The sequence below is a fragment of the Macaca nemestrina genome, chromosome 10 (assembly GCF_043159975.1).
Source record: "Macaca nemestrina isolate mMacNem1 chromosome 10, mMacNem.hap1, whole genome shotgun sequence".
Lineage (NCBI taxonomy): Eukaryota > Metazoa > Chordata > Mammalia > Primates > Cercopithecidae > Macaca > Macaca nemestrina.
The window spans coordinates 115,964,111-115,986,958 of record NC_092134.1 but is presented as its reverse complement, the minus strand read 5'-3'; the positions used below and the strand labels follow the sequence as shown (position 1 = coordinate 115,986,958).

At 38.2% G+C, this 22,848-nt stretch overlaps 1 protein-coding gene across 4 annotated transcripts in view; it reads left to right on the top strand.

Annotated features, from left to right (window-relative positions):
• Positions 1 to 1,802: 1,802 nt before the first annotated feature.
• The window catches only part of LOC105492144 (Ras association domain family member 8), a 62,950-nt gene continuing 41,904 nt past the window's right edge, over positions 1,803 to 22,848 (top strand). Inside the window, exon 1 of one of the 4 annotated variants that reach the window (XM_011759123.3) lies at positions 1,803 to 1,908. The gene's annotated coding sequence lies outside the window, so the exon portion shown is untranslated. Of the gene's footprint in view, positions 1,909 to 2,461; positions 2,589 to 22,848 lie in introns of those variants that run through there. The other 3 variants (XM_071072014.1, XM_071072010.1, XM_071072013.1) reach the window with 3 other exon arrangements.

The following is a 22,848-nucleotide window of genomic DNA, read 5'->3' as shown; positions in this document are numbered from 1 at the left end:
TATGTCGTTAACACTTCTACTAATCAAGCTATAGAATAAAGCTATACCTACAGGAGCGTAGACCCTATTTCTAAGTAGTGTTTCTAAGCAGGAGTGATTCTGCCATCAGGGCTGTTTGGGAAATTGGTGAGGGAATTTTTGGTTGTTGCAATGATAGGAAGGCTGTTGCTGGCATTTATTGTATGGGTGGTGGTGGAGATGCCAGGCATCCTGTAGTGCACAGGACTGTTCCGCATAACGACTTCCAAATGACCCACGATGGTATTTCCAAGTTATGAGACTAGATGAGATCCCCAAGGCTGTGGATAGAAATGGAGAAGAGAAGAGGACTAATGATTGATACCTGGGATATTAAAATATTAAAAATTCCTAGAGCAGAGGAGACTGAGAAGGAACCCCAGTAAAGTAGGGGGAAAACCAAGAAAAAGTGCTGTGTCCTGGAAGACAGTGAAGAAAGTAGATCAGGAGGAAGGAGTGACAAACTGACCCTTATATTTAGCAAGGTGAAGGTGATTAGTGACCTCAATAAGAGTAGTTTGGTTAGACGGTAGGCGTAAAAGCATGGCAGGAATGAGCTTGATAGAGAATGGAAGGTGAGAAAATGAAAGCAAGTGTAGACAATTCTTGAAAGGAGTTCTGCTGCAAAAGGGAATGTCATCAGTGGGTGGAGAGGGATCAGAAGACTGTTTCGTTTAAGATGGGTAAAATAGCCACATATTTATTCTTTGTTCAAAAAGAAAAACTGATGGAGAGAGTGGTGGTCCTGGGGTGAGGGCGAGGGGTTGGCATCCTGATGCCCACAGGGTCCTGTGCCTGCAATAGTACTGGTGTCCAGGCCCCCTGCGTACCATGCCCCAGGAATGGCTAACGAATGCCTAATCCATTCTGAGGCCTTGGGGCCAGAAGGTGTCCTTACTCTCCACCATTTGTTCCTCTTTCATGTAGGAGAGTTGTTCAGGCACCAGCAAAGCGTTTGAGTTTTAAGTCAGAAATTAAATTAGAAATTAGTGAGAAATTAGAAGGGAGAGTAGAACCAATGGCTTTTTCTCCATAGGCAATGACTTGAGAGCAGCTGAAGTTTTTCCTTCTTGTCCCCTGGGACCATCTTTACCAAGATGGCACAGAGCCTATAGAATAAAGCAAGTGAGTCATGCAGGAGGGCACGAAGCAGAAGGAGGCATCGCTCAGGGTCATGCAGGCACAGCGCCAGCACGTGAGAGCGGAACTCCCATACATTTGTGCCCCAGCTGCCTAACCTGCCACTCCTGATTACCCCTGCCCTGGGGATGGCACTGTGGTTTAAGGGAAACAGTAGGAAAGCTCTTTCCGTAATTATCTCTTCTCATATTACCAACTGGAGATTAATTGATTATGCTTTAGTTTAATCATATTTCCTTTCCCCCTTTATGTTTAGTTGACTTCAGCCACTTTAAGGAATAAGAGGAGGGCGTGGTGAGGAGGGAAGGGAATGCTTCTGGGCTGAACAATTCTGTTGTTGGTGAAAGGAGAGGGCAGGGAAGAATTGATTCTGGGCCTTTGCACAGCAAAGGGACAACGTGAGAGACGTCCGCATACCTGAGATGCAGGTGAGCGGGAACTGGGGGATAGAAAGGAGATAAAAGAGGGTCAATCCTGGTCAAAAAGACCAGAAAAAAACAGCTCCTCTCCACCTTAAGTACCCTTGTCGTTTTTAAGTGTTGTAAGGGCCCTCATATCATTTTGTCTTTCCTTCCTTGAAATCCAAAAGTGATAGATAATCACTCACCTTGTTAATCCCAGGGTTCTGCCCACTGCAGATCTAAGAGCCGTCTCCTGAGGCCATCTGAGGAATTGTCCATCTTTGTACCTTAGAAACCAAAGGAACCCTTACAGGAACATCTACAGCATCTGGAAAATAATTCTCGAGGCGTAAGTTTATGTTGCAGTTTCTTTGGGATGAGGCCTGCTGCTATTCTGGTTTGTGTTAGCCCCAGTTATGCCTAAGAACTGAGTCAGTCATGTGTTCATGGAAAGAAATCCCCATTGAAAATAGTAGGTACTGACTGTAGCCAGGATTGCATAATCAGTCCTCTTTAAGAATTTCCTCAGAACCTGTTTTCCAAAAAGATTAGCCAGATGTTTCCCAGAACTTTCCTCTTCCTGATGAGCAATATTATTTTTGATAGTGGTAGATTACTCTTCTAAGCCTTGCTTGCTCCCTGCCTCCAGTCCCAAAAACACCTGAGTCAAGTAATTATGATAACTGGACATTATTAATTAATTGAGACTGAGTGCTGTGGTTGGAATGTTTGTGTGCCTCCCCCATCCCCTCCTCCAAATTAATATGTTGAAACCTAATCACCAATGTGATGGTGTTAGGAGTTGTGACCTTTGGGAGGTGATTAGGTCATGGGGAGTCATGAAAGTAGGGCCATCATAAATGGGATTAGTGCCTTCATAAAAGAGGCCCCAGAGAGCTATCTTGCCCCTTCCGCCATGGGAGGGCACAGCTAGAAGGCACCATCACCATCAGCGAACCAGAAAGTAGGCCCTCACCCGACGCTGAGTCTGACGGTGTCTTGACCTTGGACTTTCCAGCTTCCAGAACAGTGAGAAGAAAATTTGTGTTGTTTATAAGCCACCCATTTTATGGTATTTTATTATATCAGCCCAAAGGGACTAAGACACTGACTCGTGAACTTCAGTTTAAATCTAGTGTCTTTAAAGCTTTGTTATTTTATGCATATCGTACCTATGATATATGTATAACATATCCATGGCATGTAGTAGGCCTGTAGTAAATGTTTTTTGAAACAGTTGGGTACAATGTATGTTGTTTTTCTTTATTTTATTAGGCAGTAGAGTATGTTAGTTAAAGTTCTGAATTGAAATCTTGGCTTTTCCTCTAATGAAATGTGTGATCTTGGGCAAGTTTTATAACTGCTCTGTGCTGAGTTGCAGAAACAATAATAATGATACCTACCTTATCAGATTATTATGAGACTTAAATAAATTGATACATTCAAAGCACTTAGAACATCTCCTGGCATATACTAAGAATTTAACAGATATAACAAAAGCTCTCAGGCATTTAATATTTAAAAAGCGAGAAAACCAAATCTCCTCTTTTTCCTCAAATAGCAGTATAACTGGCAATGAATATTTGAGTGTTGGTTGTGTGAACTATCATTATTTAGCCTTTTTTCAGTGGCTATAAACAGCTTCCTGTGTTTCTGAAAAAGGGGGAATAGACAGCATCTCCTCATCCAGTCTCACACCAGTATGTCACTCGTGACACCTAAACATAACTATATCCATATATTATTTATATCATTGCTAATTATGTGAGTTGAATTTTTAAAATATGTGGGCCTATGATTAGTATCGAGATTTGTTTTTTCTGGGCATGATGTTCCTTCCATGTAAGGCTTCTCTTCTCTCCTCTCCCCTCCCCTCCCCTCCCCCTCTTCCCACCTCTCCCCTCCCCTCCTCCTCTCCCCACCTCTCCCCTCCCCTCCCCTCTCTTCCCCTCCCCTCCCCTCCCCTCCCCTCCCCTCCCCTCCCCTCTCCTCTCCTCTTTTTTCTTTTCTTTTCTTGATAGTGTCTCACTCTGCTGCCCAGGGTGGAGTGCAGTGATGTGAACATAGCTCACTGGAGCCTCGAACTCCTAGGCTCTAACAGTCCTCTTGTCTCAGTCTCCCATGTAGTTGGGACCACAGGCCACCATGCCTAGGTAATTTTTAAATTATTTTTGTAAAGACGGAGTCTCACTTTGTTGCCCAGGCTGGTCTCGAACTGCTGGGCTGAAGCAATCTTCCTGCCTCGTCTTCCCAAAATGCTGGGACTGCAGGCATGAGCCACTGCACCTGGCCTCACGTGAGGTTTTTTTTTTTTTTTTTTTTTTTTGAGACGGAGTCTCGCTCTGTCGCCCAGGCTGGAGTGCAGTGGCCAGATCTCGGCTCACTGCAAGCTCTGCCTCCCGGGTTCACGCCATTCTCCTGCCTCAGCCTCCTGAGTAGCTGGGACTACAGGCACCCGCCACCTCGCCCGGCTAGTTTTTTGTATTTTTTAGTAGAGACAGGGTTTCACCGTGTCAGCCAGGATGGTCTCGATCTCCTGACCTCGTGATCCGCCCGTCTCGGCCTCCCAAAGTGCTGGGATTACAGGCTTGAGCCACCGCGCCCGGCTCTCACGTGAGTTTTAAGAGCTGTGCTAGTTTGTTCTGTCTTCTTGCTCTGTTCCTACATTCAAATTTGTAGAATCAAAATAAAGGACAGTATATCTCCCAGAATTAAAAACTAACCAGGTTTCCATGTAATTAGCAGCATGTTTTCCACAGGGTCCTTTGTTATTGGCGGTCCTGTCCAATAAAAAGGGCTGTATTCTCGCTGTGTGGTATGTCTGCAAGACTGCCCTGCCAGCTCTTTCTCATTTCGAGTAATCCAAGGCTAGTAATCTAGTAAACCCATAGGAAAATTTGGCTTCTCTAGTGATAGCCACCTGGTGGGACACTACTTTAAAATTCATAAGACACTTTTAAATAGCTGAGTGTATTTTAATTGCTTACAGCAAACCAACAGAGATATTCTTATAGATGAAGAAATAAGCCTCCATGAGCTTAAGGGAGTTCAGGGTTATAGCTCAGGTTACATGGTGCTGTGAACTCAAGTCTGCTGATTCTTTAAATCCTGTGTCCTTCAAGTTTTACTATTTCCATCAAATTCACGCAGGCTTGGTAAAATCATAGTAGTAACACCTGGAGTAGTAGCCAGGCCTCTTCTTTAGAAATCATAACCATGGAGTTATAATTCCAATAATATTGTACAACTTGTTTGCTGTTGAAAACTTATTTTTCTAAACCCCATCTGAGTAAATGGCACATTTTTATATTTTGTGGACAAAACTCAGACCTGTAGTGTTGGTTTGAGGATTATGAGAGTGTGGACCTTTGTTGCTTTGTGAAGTTGTGTTCTTGTGCCTTGCCTGAGCTGCCAGTGCCTCTGCACAGCAGGTATAGGCACAGCCGGCTGGTGCCATGTGCCCGGTGACTTGCCAAGTGGGCGCTCACTCGCTACAGCAGCAAACTTCAGCAATGTGTTTTAACTAATAACGTTCATACTAGCGATGAAAACATGTATGTGTTTCCTATGCCCATGGCAGACATAATTAGTTGATCATGGTATGTGTTCATGCTGAGCCTGATCATCCTTTTAAGCATCACATTCTTGGCATCTATAGTCAGACACTCAAGCTTAGTAGGCAAAGTAAAACATATGTGCTGTCCTTGGCTCTAAGTGTGTCTGTGTTAACTTTCTCCCAATATGTTTTGGGAAATAATAAATAAGATAAATTATTGCTGTGTTTTATAGGAAGAGAAGACAGCATTTTTCTGTATGTCTTGATTGGTTTGGACAATTGCACTTAATACGGGTCATTTTCATTTTTAATAGCATGTAAAAGTCTCCATGTCAAAATTTTTTCAGTTTGATTACTGATTCATAGGATATATTTATTTGAAAATTATTTTTCAAATAGATATTTGAAATAAGAAACAAATTTTGACAATACTCATAGTTTACCATAATGAACTTAGATCTTTTTATATAATTAGCAGAAACTGTGAAGTTTTCATTAAATTCTAATCATGGAACAAAATACTAATCCTTTAAGAATTGAATTTAAAACTCTGTGATATGGTTGTAATTGTGGAAATAAAAACTTGTTAAGTTTAGGATTATAGCTTTTGTTTATTTTGTCCTTTTTCCTTTGAAACCTTACTAGTATTTCAGTTGAAAATAGCATTTAAAAAAATATTCCATACAGGCTGGACATGGTGGCTCACGCCTGTAATCCTAGAACTTTGGGAGGCCAAGGTGGGAGGATCCCTTGAGCCCAGGAGTTTGAGACCAGCCTTGTCAACATGGCGAGACCCCGTCTCTACAAAAAAAAAAAAAATTAAAAAATTAGCCAGGCATCATGGTGCACACCTGTAGTCTCAGCTATTTGGGAGGCAGAGGTGGGAGGATCACTTTGGCCTGGGAAGTTGAGGCTTCAGTGAGCCGAGATCATGCCATTAAACTCCAGCCTGGGCAACAGAATGAGACGCCATCTCAAAAACAAAATTCCATATAAGGTCAAAAGGTATTTTAGGCTCTCTACTGATCCCTTGATAAAAGATGCCACACTTACTGCAAGATTATTGAGGAGCACTTTGTCATGGAGATCAGGGTTGGAATGTTTGAGCCAAAGACCACAAAAACTGCCTATAATCAATTATTCCTGCCTGCTGCTTAGCGTTTGTTTCTAGAAAATGCTGTCTTCAGTTTTCTTCTCTGAAATCTGAGACACAGAGCTGAGAAATAGAAAAAATTTATGTCAAAATATTTTTCCATTGATAGGCTACCTGACAAGCAAAGAGGATTGAGGTGAAATTTAATCCAAATTAATGTGTGAGGCCATGGAAAACTGCTTATATTTTGTGTTTGTCTTTAAAGTTAAGTAAGATCATGCTTTTTTTGGGGGGGGGATGGAGTTTCGCTCCTTTTGCCCAGGCTGGAGTACAATGGCATGATCTCCACTCACTGCAACCTCTGCCTCCCGTGTAGCTGGGATTACAGGTGCCTGCCACCACACCTGGCTAATTTTTTGTGTTTTTAGTAGAGATGAGGTTTCACCATGTTGGCCAGGATGGTCTCCATCTCTTGACCTCATGATCCACCTACCTCGGCCTTCCAAAGTGCTGGGATTACAGGCATGAGCCACTGCGCCTGGCCAAGATTATACTTTTAAGTTACATAACTCATTTTGCAAAGAAGCAGAAATTATGCCTACTTATTTTTGTAGTGATGTTGTTAGAAGAAGAAAACAGAATACCTAAAGTTAGTGGACCTATCATTGTGCTGTAAGAAATGCTGATTTGGATGTGCTTTGGAAAAATAAATGAAATTAAAGAAAATAACTCATTAGTAATTTTTTTTTTCAGTTTTACTTTGCCTGTTCAGTGATACCATTTCTCTTTTTTGTTTATTGATAAGGTCCTAGCTGTGCATACTTTAAGAACAGAAGGCGGCACTTCTCTATAACTGTGATCACATGATCACAGACCCCACTAACTCTGACTAATGTTTACTTTCAAGTGCTTGTGGCCAGTTGGAGTTTATAATTTGTTACCAAATCACTAATTATCTTTATTTTTAACCTGTATTTTGCCTGTCAAGCAGTCATAATCTCTAAAATTGGAGACTCAGAACCTTCAACTATGAAGAGTTTGTTTAACTAGAGGCAGGAAGAGCTGATTTTCCCTTGAAATGCGTGGGAAATTCATTCATTTTTGTTTGTTTTAAACTTTTAAAAATCTGGAAGTTATTAAGGGCTTTTTTGTTTGTTTGTTTGTTTGTTTGGTTGGTTGGTTTTTGTTTTGCTTCTGGATTATATAATGAATCTCCCAGTTTTTAAAGTCTAATAACCAGTGCTTTTGCTTTTGCTGTTTTTGCTTTGGTTATAGTGATCCTTTAAATAAAGAATTAGCTGCTTCTTTGGCCTGAGATTTTAAGATCCTCCCGATAATCTGTAACTGTAGCCCTCATGTCCAGATTTTTTCTTGCCATGTTAACTTAATATGCACATTTTTGCTGTCTGTTCTAGAAGTTCACAATCTGGGATCTAGGGTACAGGAAGGGGAGAAATCTTTTTTGTTGATATTGTTATCTACATGTAAATCTGTGCGAAAGAGCTTTATAAATTGCAAATTTTATATTGAGTGACAAACTTTTTAGGTAATTCTAAGTATAAAATATAAAATTTCTAAAAACCAATAGACTTTCTTCAGAGTTTAAGTTGCTTATAAAATTATAGTTTGTTGGCAGTTATCCACATCAGTCCATTTTATAAGGTGTGAATATATTTTTTTCTTGCCTAACGTTATTTGATTTTCATCTGTCCTGTTGTATAGATGTTTGTTTACGTGATTTTCTACTCACATTAACAAAACAGGATAATGAAAATATCTTCTGAAGCTCATTCATTGGTTGAGATCTTTTTCTTTTCATTTCTAGTGGTTTGTAAAATTGACCTAATTCTTTCATTTATCTGCTATGTACAAACTAGACAAGTATTTTTTTCCACAAATTTATTTGCTTCATGTTTTTAGTACTTTCCACTGGAATTTTTTCCCCTTATGAGTGAATAATATTAAATGAGGAAACATTCTTACTTGGTTTTCTTTGATTTTTCATATGGGAGTAAAAAGTTATTTAGCCGTAAGTAAATAAAATATTTTTACAAAAATATTTGGTTGCTTTTGTGTTTATATCAGTATTATTAATTATAAGTAGGAATATTTATCCTAAGGTACACAAAGAAGAATTAGAAACCAGTGCTTTCTGTTGCACATTCATTTGCTAGAATCGGATATCAATCTTTGTCCAGTCAGGAGAGAGAAACTGCATGATAATTTGAATAGGGAAAGTTTAATATAAAAGACTATAAATATAACCAGGGATTGGAAGTTAGAGATTGATAAGAGGTAAAGAGACTCTAAAGAATATAAGACTAGCAGATGTAATATTATATAATGTAAACTTGAGAGCTACTACTGCTAAGGCTGAGATAAAATGCCCAAAGAAGAGGCCCCCTGGGACTGAGATCCATATCGTGATGGAGAGGGCCTGGCTCAGGCTCACTGGAAAGCAGGGAAGTCACCTTGTTGATGGAACCTACCAGCAGTCCACCTTACTAGGGTGGTGTCTTGCAGGGGCACTCTACCAAAAACCCATCCAAGGTGAGTGTCGAGGGAACCTGCTGGTTGCTGCTGGCTCTTGTACACTGTAGGAGCTGGGCACAGGAGGAACTGTATTTGCTGCAGGACCTGAACACTGGGGAAGCCCCCATGCCACAGGAGGACCCCAGAAAGCAAAAGCCGCTCCTCTTGCCCTTTCCTGTGACTCACTAGTACCCTCTCTTGACAAAACTTCACCTGGGGCGACTATCTAGGAAAAAGTATTTTAAGGGTCCAGATACATTTTCATAAAACAAGCAAAAAGGTTGAAGTTGGAACAGAGGCAATCACTAGTAGCCCACACAACCCGAAAAATCTTTCATGGTGAGAAAACACTTTCCCTTTCCCATTGACTATGACAGTTTGTGAGATTGCGTGATTTCATGTCTACTGAAATGTCTGTAAGAGTTATATGGATTGTTCGACATACTAATTTATTAACTTCTGTTAACATTTATTAATATTTTTCATTGGAGGGTATCTGTATTCTTGAGAGGGATCTTTGAGAATTTCTGTGTCACTGTAAACGCCAGTTTTTGTTTACTTTTTGAAAGGATTGCTTCATTTAATCATATTTCTTAGCTATATCCATTAGAATATAAATTTAAATGCTATGCAAGTCATTTAAACTTGTGTAGCAAATTTAGCAAATTTGGAGCTGCCTATGAAGATTTTATTCTTAAAATATTTTTGAAATAGCTCTAGAACCTTGTTTTTTAAATCAATTTTTTAAATTTAAAAATTATTTACATTATATAACTAGACTAAAATTTTCTAACATGTCACTTTAACATTTTTTATTGACACATAAAATTCATGTACTAAAAAAACGAAACTAGCATTAGGAATTTTTATAAAACCAAATGTGGATCCCAGCATTAGTAACCATAGAATGCGATTTTAATTTCTTAGGGGATGATAAAGTTGTAAGGAAACAACACTTACAACTTGGAATCACTGACCAGAAATTACATAGTTGCAAGAACCGGCAGAAAGGGGGTGTAGGTGACCCTATGTTGTTCTTGTTGTACCCCCTGCCACTGTTAGAGGAAAGAGGATGAATACTGAGTCAAACCAGGGATAATTACCTGCCAACCAGAGGAGTCATTACAATGAGGAAGTACATTGGCAGATTTGATATGGCCCCAGACCCAATGTCTGATGTTGGCCTCTTGGCAATCAGATAAGTTATTTAGAACAACTGTTTCATGAGTGGCTTGGGTTGATGCATCCATACTTGCCCAGTAAGCCTTTCTCAAGAGCTGGACTAAATTCTGGTGAATCTGGTCCTCCCATGCATCATGGCTAAGTGAGGTTATTGACTTCCACCTGGCTTGGTTCAGCCATAGTGGTGAAGTGGTGTGGTATGCTGTCGTTTAATCAAACAGGCATTTAGAGGAGGTCTTTTGGGTCATAGGTGGCATAGGGATGGATTACACAAAGGTGATTGAGGAGTTAGTTGGCTCAGGTTATTATGGAGTGATCATAACTGTCTCTTCGAGTATCTCCAGTATGAGCAGTCCAGAATATACTCTATTGTGGTATATTCTTTCAAAATAATCTTAGTAATAACAAAAACATGTCATATGAGTTAAGTTTTGCTGATGATTGAGTTTAGGAATGCTGTTTTTAAAGACCATATGACTATAAAAAGTATTAGAAACAATTTCTAAAAGAGGAGTTCAAATATATTTTGAGAAGCAGCAAAAAAAAAAAATAATAAGTATGTATTTCCCAAATTGCCTGCCTTATTAGGTATAACACCCATCTGCATGCATGAAATTATATATTAAATAAAAATGTAGTCTCATTACATTACAACCATTAATTCTTATAAATAACTTTGGTGCAACAAAATCTAAACTTTCTTATGGCTCCCAGAACAGACTAAATAACATAAATGTTCTTCAGGCACAGGCTTGTGTGCAAGTTCGGGCACACACACGGGTGTGTGTGTGTGTGTGTGTGTGTGTGTGTGTGTGTGTATAACTAAATTGACTTAAAAGAAATCTTGAAATTTAAAAGGATTCCTGATTGTAGAAAAGATTTATCATTTTGCAGAAGGGTACCATGTTATTTTTAAAAATTATTACTATTTTTTATTATGTCACATTGTAGCCCCAGTAGGAGTTATTTTTCTTTTAAAGAAATGTTTGGATTAGGCAAAAACATACTACTTAGATTTTAATGCCATATTTTAAACTGTGATTTAGATAATTCTCTTATAAGGGGGAATTAATTATTCTGGATATTGATTGGTTGATAGTGATTTTTAAACTGTGTGTCTCTGAGGTGCCTCAGAGCTACAGCTTAAAATTTGCAGCTTTATGGCATTTGTCTAGGATGTAACAGGAAGAAAATGAATGTGCTAAGGATCACATTTGGTATATATCTCAAGTATATTCTTATCACCTTATATGGCAAAATAGCGAATATTACTGTATATAGCAAAATAAATCAGTTAAAAATCTGGAGAAGAGGGACTTACCCTGCATTATCTTGGTGGGTCCTTAGAGTGGTAGAGGGAGTTTTTAAGACAGAAGATGGTGAGGCAGTTGGACTGTGGAGGCATAGATTAGAGTGACGTGGTCACAAGCTAAGGAACACCTGAAGCCACCAAAAGCTGGAAGAACAAGGAAAGGATTACCTCCTGGAAACATTGGAGGGACCCTGGCCCAGCTGGCACTTTGATTTCAGCCCAGTGAAAGTGATTTTGAGCTTCTGGCCCCCAGAACTATGAGAGGAACATTTTTGTTGTTTTTTGTTCCCCCAGTTTGTGGTAATTTGCCACTGCGTCTCCAGGGAACTACTGCACTTTGTAATGAAACAAATGTAAAAATAGAGTGTAAATATAAAATAAACCAACCATAAGAGAAAAGACTTTACAAAGAGATTGAAACTTTTTTTAAAAAAAGAATATTGTTTTCAGTGAGGATGAGGAGGTAATGAGACAGCTGAGCTATCTGCTGTGAAAGTGAAAAGTAAATTGGCAGTATGGAACAAGATTATGCAGGCATTGGAAATTACATTTAAACAATATTTAAGGTAAAAAAAGACTACTTTTTAATACTAAGTGAAAACTACTTAAAAATTTACTTACATTATGAACCAAATTTTAAGTATCTATTTCTAGGGAAAAAAGTGAAATAAAAAAATACAGTCTGTGAAGTTAATTTTCCTTTGTTTAAACCTTGCTTTTCCACTTAGCTGTGTGACCTGAGAAAATTTCTGAAGCTTTTGGGGCCTATGTTCTCATCTATAAGATGAGGAAAGTAAAACAACGTGTATCTTACGAAGGACTAAATATATTAATATTTTCTAAGCACTCAGGACAATGCCTAACACTTTGTAAAGTTTCAGTATTTGTTTTATGTTTATCATAACTGTTGGAATAAAATGTAAAAATCTAGGAGAATTCTTTACTCCAATTACTTCAGAAAACTTTTCCTTCTTTCTGTACTTAAAATATAGAAACTGGAGCTCCCCTTTGAAAATGGCAGCTTGAGAAGTTGCACAGACCTGCTCCACAGCAAAACAAACATAATTGGTAAAAACTAATTTTTTAAAAAAAATAAAATACTGGAAATTGTCCTACAGACACTCAACAAATGAAGAAACACATATTTAAGAAAATCTAAAACTTGGTCAGAGCAGTAAGTCCTGCACTTGAACTATGACCCACTCTGTTATGGTTTGAATGTTGTCCCCTGCAAAACAGGGTTGAAGTTTAGTTGCCATTGCAACAGTATTAAGGTGAGACCTTTATGAGGTGATTAGGTCTTAAGGACTCTACAGATCCCAATGAGGGGATACCATATTTCACTGGGAGAGCAAACTGCTAGCCTTTATCATCCCCTCCAGCTTTAAGTTACAGAAGCTAAACTCCTGGTGAGGATGCCGGTGTGGTCGGAGGTTCTCTTCCTCCACCCAGCCCCTATGCATAGGGCAGAGTTTCTACTCCAGGTGTAGCAAGCCTAGAATACTGGGGCTCCAATCGCCCTCACCCCACCTTGCTTGTAAGGTGCAGGTCTGTGCAGCTTCTGAAGCTGCCATCACCTTGCTTGTAAGGGAGAGAAGTTCAACACTGGGAAGGGCAAGCCAAGAATATCAAAGACTACTACCCCTACCCAGCCCCCAGAGCAGTGGCTGAGAGATTTTGCCCACTGAGAGAAGCAGTCTGTAAGAACAGAGAACTCCAGAAACCCTCCCCAAAGGAATTGATTTTATTTGAAGCACAGTATGGGGAAATTTAAGCCTAAGGATGCTTTCAGAAACAATAGAGGCTTTGGTGGTAAGCAAATAAGAGCCGACTGCTAGCTTTTAAGAGCAGCAGGCTAAACATAGGCCAACTAGTTCTCAAAAGAGAATCAGAGAAGGAGCTAAGAAGAGCCCTCCTTGAGGGATCAGATCAAACCTCAAAGACTGGCCAAAGAACCCTACCCCACCTCAAAGACTGGCCAAAGAACCCTACCCCCACAATTTATTTGGATGAGACTGTGAAGCAGTTTATACTCTAGAACATTGTTGAAAACAATAGAGCTGGCAATTACTTGAAGTTACACAGCTGAGCGGGATACCAGATGAGGCAAAAGAGAGATGAGGGAAAGAGACAGAGAGTCCTGCTAACATGACACTGTCATTCCTGGTAACTGTGTGCATGCCCAGCGCTGACCCTCTGAGGAGTAGCACCAAAGGCTGCACGCTGCAGGAGAAATAGACTTCCCAAAATCGTCAAATTACTCAACAAATAAGCAACAAAGACAAGCCCAGAAAGGTATCTTCAGTTGACTCAATATATTACCTAAAATGTCCAGGTTTGAGCAAAAAACTGACACGTGCAAAGAACCAGGAAAGTGTGCCCCATACACAAGAAAAACAGTAACAGCAAATTATGAAAGTACCCAGATGTGAAATTCAACAGAAAAACTTAAAGGGCAGAGGAAACCACGCTTACAGAAGTAAAGGAAGGTGTGATACGCTGCCTCATCAAATTGAGAATATTGGTAAAGAGATAGAAATTTTAAAAAAATTATAAAAAAGAACCAAATAGGAATTCTAGAGTAAAAAGTATAATAACTAAAAAAATTTACTAAAGGGGCTCCACAGTAGATTTCTTTCTTTCTTTTTTTTTTTTTTTTTTTTTTTTTTTTTTGATCTTGGCTCACCACAACCTCTGCCTCCTAGGTTCAAGCAATTTTCCTGCCTCAGCCTCCTGAGTAGCTGGGATTACAGGCATGTGCCTTCACATGTCTGTAATTTTGTATTTTTAGTAGAAACAGGGTTTCTCCATCTTGGTCAGGCTGGTCTCAAACTCCCGACCTGAGGTGATCACCCACCTTTGCCTCTCAAAGTGCTGGGATTACAGGCATGGGTCACTGCGCCCAGCCAGTAGATTTCACCTGGCAGAAGAAATAACTAATGAGCCTGAAGGTGGATCGGTAGAGATTATGCAATTCAAAAAGTAGAAAAACAAAGATGTAAAATGAACACAGCCTCAGAGAAAAATATGGACATCATTAAGTGCCCTGACCTATGTAATGGAAGTACTAGAAGGAGAGAGGGAAGAAAAAGTAATTTAAAAAATTTAAAGATGTAGCTAAAAACTTCTGAGATTTGATAGAAAACATTATACACTGAAAAAACTCAACGATTTCCAAGTAAGATGAACACAAAGAGACACATCATAGTAAAAATGCTGAAAGATAAAGAGAAAATCTTAAAAAGCAGCAATAGGAAAAGTGATATTACTTAAAAGGAAGCATTAATATTAATAGCTGATTTCTCATCAGATACAATGAAAATCAGAAGTCAGTGAGTGGGATGACTTTCAAAAAGCTAAAAAAGAATTTTTAAGAATTTTATGCAAAGTGAACACATTTCCATATCAACTAAACTTGAATTTAACAGATGCATCTTAACAAGAAATACTAAAGGAAGTTCTTTGGGATAAAAGCAAGTAACTCCAGACAGTAATTTGAGTCCGCATTAAAAAAAAAAAAAAAACAGGAAAGCTAATTAGTTAATTACAAAAGATAGTATAGATGCATGTTTGTTCCTTTTTTATTCTAGTAACTGATTTTAAAAGAAATTATTGAAAAGTATAGATAAAATTGTTGAGTTTTCAAAAGATGGAAATGTAATATATTTCATAATGCTAACACAAAGGAGATGATAGGTGATGCAAAGATGTATTGGAATAAGGAAATTATACCACATGATAAATTCACAGGAAGAAATGAAGAGAACAAAGCATGGTAAATAAGATTAACATGGCAAATTCTCTCTATATGCCTGCCATTCTTACTTACCTCAGCTCATTTAATAGTCAAATAATTCTACAAAGTTTTATGTGTAATGGTTTATTTTGGGGTTTGTAAGGCACATAGATATTGTCTTACATAGTATTTATCACAATAAAAACACAAAAACTGGGAAGAGGAAATACTTGTACTGGAGTAACAATTCTTTATTTTCTTTTTTTAAATTTTGAATTGAGATGAGGTTTTGCTCTGTTGCCCAGGCGGTCTTGAACTCCTGGCCTCAAGCAATCTTCCCACCCCAGGTTCCCCACATGCTAGGATTACAGGCATGAGCCACCACACCCAGCCTGAAGTAACATTTCTATATCTCATTGGAATAAAGATCTCCTCACAAAGAAACGTCTGTGTCCAAGTGGCTTCACTGGCAAATTCTGCCAAACATTTTAGCAAGAGTTAATACCAATTCTTCATGAACTCTTCCAAAAATAGGATCGAACATGTCTCAGCTCATTCTGTGAGGCCAGAATTACCCTGATACTGAGACCAGACAAAACTTTACAAGAAAACTACACAGCAATATTTTTAATAAATATAGATGCAAAAATTCTCAGAAAACACTTGCAAACTAAATTTAGCAGCATATAAAAATGACCGTACACTGGAACCAAGTGGGATTTTTCCTAGGAATGCAAGGGTTGGTTAAACATATAAAAAGTCAATTCAGGCTGGGCGCGGTGGCTCACTTAATCCCAGCACTTTGGGAGGCCGTGTGGGCGAATCACGAGGTCAGGAGATCGAGACCATCCTGGCTAACATGGTGAAACCCCGTCTCTACTAAAAAATACAAAAAATTAGCCGGGCGTGGTGGGGGCACCTGTAGCCTCAGCTACCAGGAGGCTGAGGCAGGAGAATGGCGTGAATCCAGGAGGTAGAGCTTGCAGTGAGCCGAGATCACGCCACTGCACTCCAGCCTGAGCAACTGAGGGAGACACCGTGTCAAAACAAAACAAAACAAAAAATCAATTTAATACACTGCATCAATAGAATAAAGAACAAAAACTACATGATTATTTCAATTTAAAAAAAAAAGCATTTGACAAAATTCAACACCTCTTTATGATAAAAACACTCAACAAACTAGGAATAGAAGGGAACTTTGTCAGCCTGATAAATGGCACCTAAACACACGCACACATGCAACCAGTGTCATACTTAATGGTAAAAGACTGAATGCTTTCTCCTTAAGATCAGAAAAAGGATTTCCACCCTTGCCATTTCTATTCAACATTGTGCTGGAGGTTTTAGGCAAGACAATTAGGCAAGAACATGAGACAAGAGGTATTCAGATTGGAAAGGAAAAAGTAGAACTACCTCTGTTTGCAGAGAATACAACCTTGCATGTGGAAAAATCTTGAGGAATCCATTAAAAACCTATTAGAACTATCCAACAAGATTGCTGGATACAAGATCAGTATACAAAATTTAATTGCATTTCTATATACTGTCAGTAACAATTGAAAAATGAAATTCAGAAAATATTTCTAATATCAAAAGAATAAAATGCTTAGTAATAAATTTCACAAAAATTGTGAAAGTTATACATTGAAAACTGTAATACATTGTTGAAAGAAATTAAAGACCAAAAAAAAAGACATCTCATGTTCATGGATCTGTTGGATATCCACATGCAAGAGAGTGAAGTTAGCCCCTTATGTACAGGTATATAAAAATTAAGTAGATCAAAGACTTAAATGTAAGAAGTAAAACTATAAAACTCTTAGATGTAAACTTAGGCATACATCCTCTTGATCCTGAATTAAATAGTAGTTGCTTAGATATGACATCAAATGTTCAAGCAACAAAAGAAAAGATAGGTAAACAGGACATCATCAAAATTAAACATTTGTGTTCACATGACACCATCAAAAAGTGAAAAGACAACTTTAATGGGGAAATATCTGCAAATAATTTGATAAGGAGCTTTTTTTTAGAATATATAAGAACTTCATTATAAAAAAGACAAATAGCCCCATTAGAACATAGACAAAGTGTCTGACTAGGCAAATATCTATATACAAATGGCCAATCAGCAAATGAAAAGATGTTTGACATTATTCGCCTTCAGCGAAATGCGATTCAAAATGAAAATATCATTTCATACTAAGTTGGCTGTAATATTAGTTTATTTTTTATGTTTTGAGATGAAGTCTTTGTTGCTTAGGCTGGAGTGCAGTGGCGTGATCTCAGCTCACTGCAACCTCCACCTCCCGGGTTCAAGTGGCTTTCCTGCCTCAGCCTCCCAAGTTGCTGGGATTACAGGCGCACACCACCATGTCCAGCTAATTTTCGTATTTTTAGTGGGGATGGGGTTTCACCATGTTGCCCAGGCTGGTCTTGAACTCCTGACCTCAAGTGGTCCACCCGCCTTGATCCCACAAAGTGCTGGGATTACAGGCATAATATTAATTTTAAAAGGCAGATAATAAGGAGTGTGAGTGAGATTGTGAAGAATAGGAACTGTCATACACTGCTGGTGGGAATGTAAAATATTACAGCTACCTTGAAAAAGAGTCCAGCATTTCTCGAAAATGTTACACATAGAGTTATCATATGACCCAGCAATTCTACTCCTAATTACATACCCAAGTGAAGTTAAAATATATGTCCATGCAAAAAGTTTTACATGAATGTTCGTAGCAGCATTATTCATAATAGACAAAAATAGAAACAACCCAAATTATCTGAATTAATAAATGTGATATAATGATACAATGAAATATTATTTGGCAATGAAAAGTGAAATACAGATACTACAATTTGGATGATTCTTGACCACATGTATGATTTTATTTTTATGAAATATCCAGAGTAGGCAAATCCGTAGAGACTGAAAGGAAGTAAATGATCGCCTATAGCTGGGGATTTGATGGGAAATGGGCAGTGAATGCCAGTAGGTATGCAGGTTCCTTTTTGGGTAATGAGAATGTCCCAAAAGTGACTGGTGATAGTTCCATAATTTTGTGAATATATTTAAAACTATCAAGCTGTGTGCCTTAAGTAAGTGAATTGTGTGGCATGTTAATGATATCTCAATAAAGCTGTTGTTTAAACAAACAAACAGAAGCTGGATAGCACCGATAATTCGCCATGGGTGTGATTTAGGCAAGAAGGACACTGAAGGGTCAGCAGGCCCTCACTTAAGAGTTGGCCTTGACTCTAAAAATATTGGCAGATGAATGGGTTAAAAATATTGGCAGATGAATGAATCTGGTTAAAGTTAAATGTACAAAATTCTTTCATGTTTTCATGACTCACTGCTTTAACCTGCTTTTATGATTAATCAGCCAGTTACCAGTCTCAGCTGTGGTAAGAGGCCTCTGCTGTGTGGTTGTGGCCTTGGAGCTGAGAATTTCCTGGATATTAGATTGGAAAGTTATTAATCATTAAGCCATTAATAAAACTAAACATTTATTAAGCACCTATTATGTGTTAGGCACATCAACATGTAGTTTCAGTAGTTGATGCCATGAGGGTGACTTTGGTCACCTAGGGAGAGAGGGGATAGAATGAGAAGCATAGAGGACTGAGCCAGAAATCAATAATGTTAGCGTGAAAAAGAATAGCCCAGAAGATAACAGGGGAATGACCAGATGGGTGGGAGAAGCCATGGAAAACGAGATGTGGAAGTCAGGACAGAGGAGTGGCTGTGAGGAACGTCAGCTGTGCAGATGCTCTGGGGACATCAAAGATGGTGCAAGGACATAGGAAACAGTATGAAGAAAGCCCACGCAGTGTCGGGTTCTTGGTGAACCTGTTGGAACTATGTTATTGGTAAAACCCGGGACAGATTATAGTTGATTTGGGAATAATGTAGATGAATTATAATTAAAAGAATTGATACTGTATAAGTTTAATTTGTGTGTTTTAAAAATGTTTCACTCAGAACTTCATTTTCTTTCCCTGTACTCTGTGGGAGTATAGGTGATTTTATTTTCTAAGAGCTTTTTTCATTTTCTGAATATTTTTTAATGAACATACCTTTCCTGTGTAGTTGGGAAAAAAAGTTGTTAGGTATCAAAAGACATAATGATGTGTGATAACCTTATTTGCCAGTATGTTGGAATGTGAAACAGTGAATTCTAACCAAGTATTTCACAAAGAAATTGCAAGGACTTCTGGGCTGCTAAGTACCTTTTCTTTGGGATTTCCTTTGGTGCTACATGGAATAAATACTGTGCTTTGGAAGGTTGTAATTTCTTGGTAGTCATAAATGTCTATATGTTCCTTGGCCACGTACATGAAATTATTAAAAACCACTCTAACCTTTGAATTTTACTTCTTGCAGCTACAGTAAGTGGCAGTAAATAGAATTGGGCCCTCTTAACGAACAGAATTGAAACGAAAGAGGTTGAAACTTTTGGTTGTCAGATCCTTCTTGTATTATGTGTAAGGAGGGGTGAATGAGGAAGAGTGTTTGCTGAGTATATTTTGTACAAGGCACTATGATAGATTAAAGATCTCCTTCTCTCCAATTCGATTGTAAAGGTATATGTTGAATTCTGGAGGAACCCTGGCTAATTTGCCTTTTTTAAAAAAAGCCAAATTTGGTACATGATACTTAGGTTTGACATGCAAAACTAATTGAAAAAAAAAGCCATATAAAATTTTACTGCAGTGTTAGCTGAAGAATGTCCAGGAATGGTTGTAGTTATAATACAGTAAGAGTTCTGGAAAACTCTTCCAGTTCTCTCCATTATCCCTCATTAGCATGGTGCTATTCCACAAGTCTCTTCTCCCAGGGAACTGCATCCTGACCCCCGCCCCTCAGTGATTTGTCTCATGTCTATCTTGTAGGTCACTGTAACCTCTCAGGCTGTTTGCAGCTGTCCTCTTCTCCATTACCAGCATGTCTGCTTTAGGGAGAGGTGTGGGACAGGTCCAGCCTCACATATGTTTTAGCTGGGGAAAGAAGAATATTGCCAACCCTTGTTATTTTTTATTGTATTCCTTTAACAAATACACAGTAAGTGACAGTGCTTCGGAAGCCCTGCTTTTTAATCTCTCTGGGGAAGGGTGACCTCTGGTGGCTAAAACCATAAGCCCCAATTTCAAGAAACAAAAAGCTTTCTTTTTACCGTTGTTTACATTATGTTCATATGTTTATGTTTTGTCACTTTTTATAATGTACCGTGTATTCATTCGAAGTAAATCAGTGTCTTCTGCCACCATGTTTAAATGCAGCAGCATCTTCTGTTAATCATCAGCTGTGCTCTGTACTCATGATTGGCCTTAATTTAAGATCCAAAATATTTTCTTAACATTTTTTGTTCTGAGGAACAAGACCATCTCCTTGGCACTCTTTTGTTATTAAAATTTAAAACTTCTCTGTTGGTTAAGTGTTGACCATTCTTATTATAACAGAAAAACAGTTTTACCCACTGGTTAAAGGAAAAAAAAATCAATCTCAAACTATGACGTCTGAGTTATACTCCTGGCTACTATTTATCTTTGAATCAGCCATCAAACCAACATTTAATTGGCTTGCTTCCTAAGAGATATTTATTCTGAACTTGCTTAGTCTGCCAGTAAATGACCGCCAAATTGTCAGTTTTGTTTTTATTTCAATCTTTGCTGGTTTGCTTATTTGTGCATCACTTTATTTAAAAAGAGTTTAGGGCAACTAATTTATGTTTCGTAAAAATAAGAGTTGAAATAAAAATGAGGCAAAAAGATAAAGTATCTTGCTTTCGGGATTTTGATTATGATGCCGTATGTCTGAACTCCCTGAAGGTTGATTTCAATTCATTTGTTTTCTAATATATAATTGATAAACGTTATAGCAACTTATATTAAGTACACTTAGTGATAAAATAATTCTTAGTAGTTTCCCCTCCCCTCCATGATCCAAATAATGTTTTATTCAGGAGAAAATAAAACCATTTTGTTCAAAAGCCTTGGTTTTTAAGTATTTTCTGTGACAGTGTAAATCTTCATTCTTTCTCATGGTTTATAAGCCCAGGTAGAGGGGCTCTAAGAAGCAGAAATGAATTTATTCCATGTGATTGTGCTTGTTTTCAATGAAAGTTCTGCAGGGCTCTGTAGGATGACTTTTAAAAACCACTTGTCCAGATAAGATGGAGTATTCTATTCCTTTTATTCCAATATTGAGTTTTTGTCTATCACACACGGAAATGTTTTTACAGCCTGTGGTGCTCTGCAGTGCTGTTACTAATGCCATAGTAAAAATGCTGAGATGTTGCAGTGCAACAGAAATTCCCACACAGAAATACATGTTAGTCGAGTGAATAATATTTAACTTCTTTCTTTTACGAACCAAATAGACATCCCCGAAGTTATCTTTTTTTTTTTTTTCCTAAACTTAGATTTTAGTAGATAAAGCAGCCCAGATTAACTTCTACAACAAAGTTAGGACTCAGAAAGTATTTCCTCACCCATGCTGTACCAGACAAGTGGCTGGTTTTGGGGCTAGGTAAATACATATTTTAGGCTTTGCAGGCAATATGGTCTCTGTTGTTACTACTCAACTTCATTGTAGCACGTGAGCAGCCATAGATAGTACATAAATGAATGAAGCCGACTGTTTTCCATTCAACTTTATTTACAAACCAGGTAGCGGGCCATAACTTGCAGACCACTTCAAGATGATCAGGAACAGTGAGTTGAAGCAGTAGGAAATATGAGATTTTTCTCTTAAATATGTCTGATTTCTGACCAGCTTTACTGTTGCAGCTTTCAGTATAAATGAAGACTCTTTACAGTTACATAATGCCTGAGACAACAACCAAATAAGGTTTATTTTACAACTGGTAACTTGGTGCCAAATTAACTTGTAGACTCCCCCGGCCCCATTTTTTTTTTTTTTTTGTTGAGGTATTATGGGTATTATGACTTTATGATACTCTGCCAGTACATTAGGCTAGATTTCTGCATTACTTTGATTTTGCCAATTGTCAAACCTTTAAAATTCCAACACCCCAAGATGCTAGATTGTTTGAGTATTTTTGTTTTTTAAACACTGCCATTTAACTTGGATTCTCAAAGTGTATTTTGGCTCATCGTTACACATGAGACCCGTCCATCCTCATCGTGATGGTGTGAAGTCAGTGTAGAGTTCTTGAACTCAATCAGCAGCCCTTTGTTAAGCTTCTGCCACAGGCACAGTAGAGTTACTAACAGGATTTGAGCCCAGCTGAGGGTAGGGTCAGATTTGGTGGCAGTGTGCCAGGTGCATCACAGAGAGGTATAAGCAACTATAAAATTATGAGATGATAAAGGTTTGGAACTATCGCTGTTGGCAGTAAGAATGGTAAGTATTTGATGGTCTGACAGACTTGAAAGTAAAGGACTAGAAAATGCTTGCCTGCTTCTAAAGGCACATGTTAAGTAGGGTCTGTGGGATCAGAGTGGGAATGGGAGAACTTGAGAGAAAAAGAGGGTTTAATAGAGATTTCAGTGGCAGCCACAGATGTAAAACTACAGATATTTTCGTCATTTTTGAAAATATTTCTTATTCAGAGTAATCTAAAAAATCTGAGGAGATGCAATGGCTTGATCTGACCTATGTGTGTTGCTTATAAATATGATTCAAATAAATTTACCAAAATAACTTACTTCTCATCATCATGTTAGTTACTTTGATGAAATATATGTTTTGATGTATGTATTTAGTTTAAATTTATGTGCATGATGTCAGCAGCCTACAGTACATGAAGGAAACTTCCCATGTCCCAGGATAAGTAGTAACTTAGGAGAACTATGATCTTGAGATGCTGGGAAATTTTGTATCTGGAAAATTTACCAATCAGGGATTTT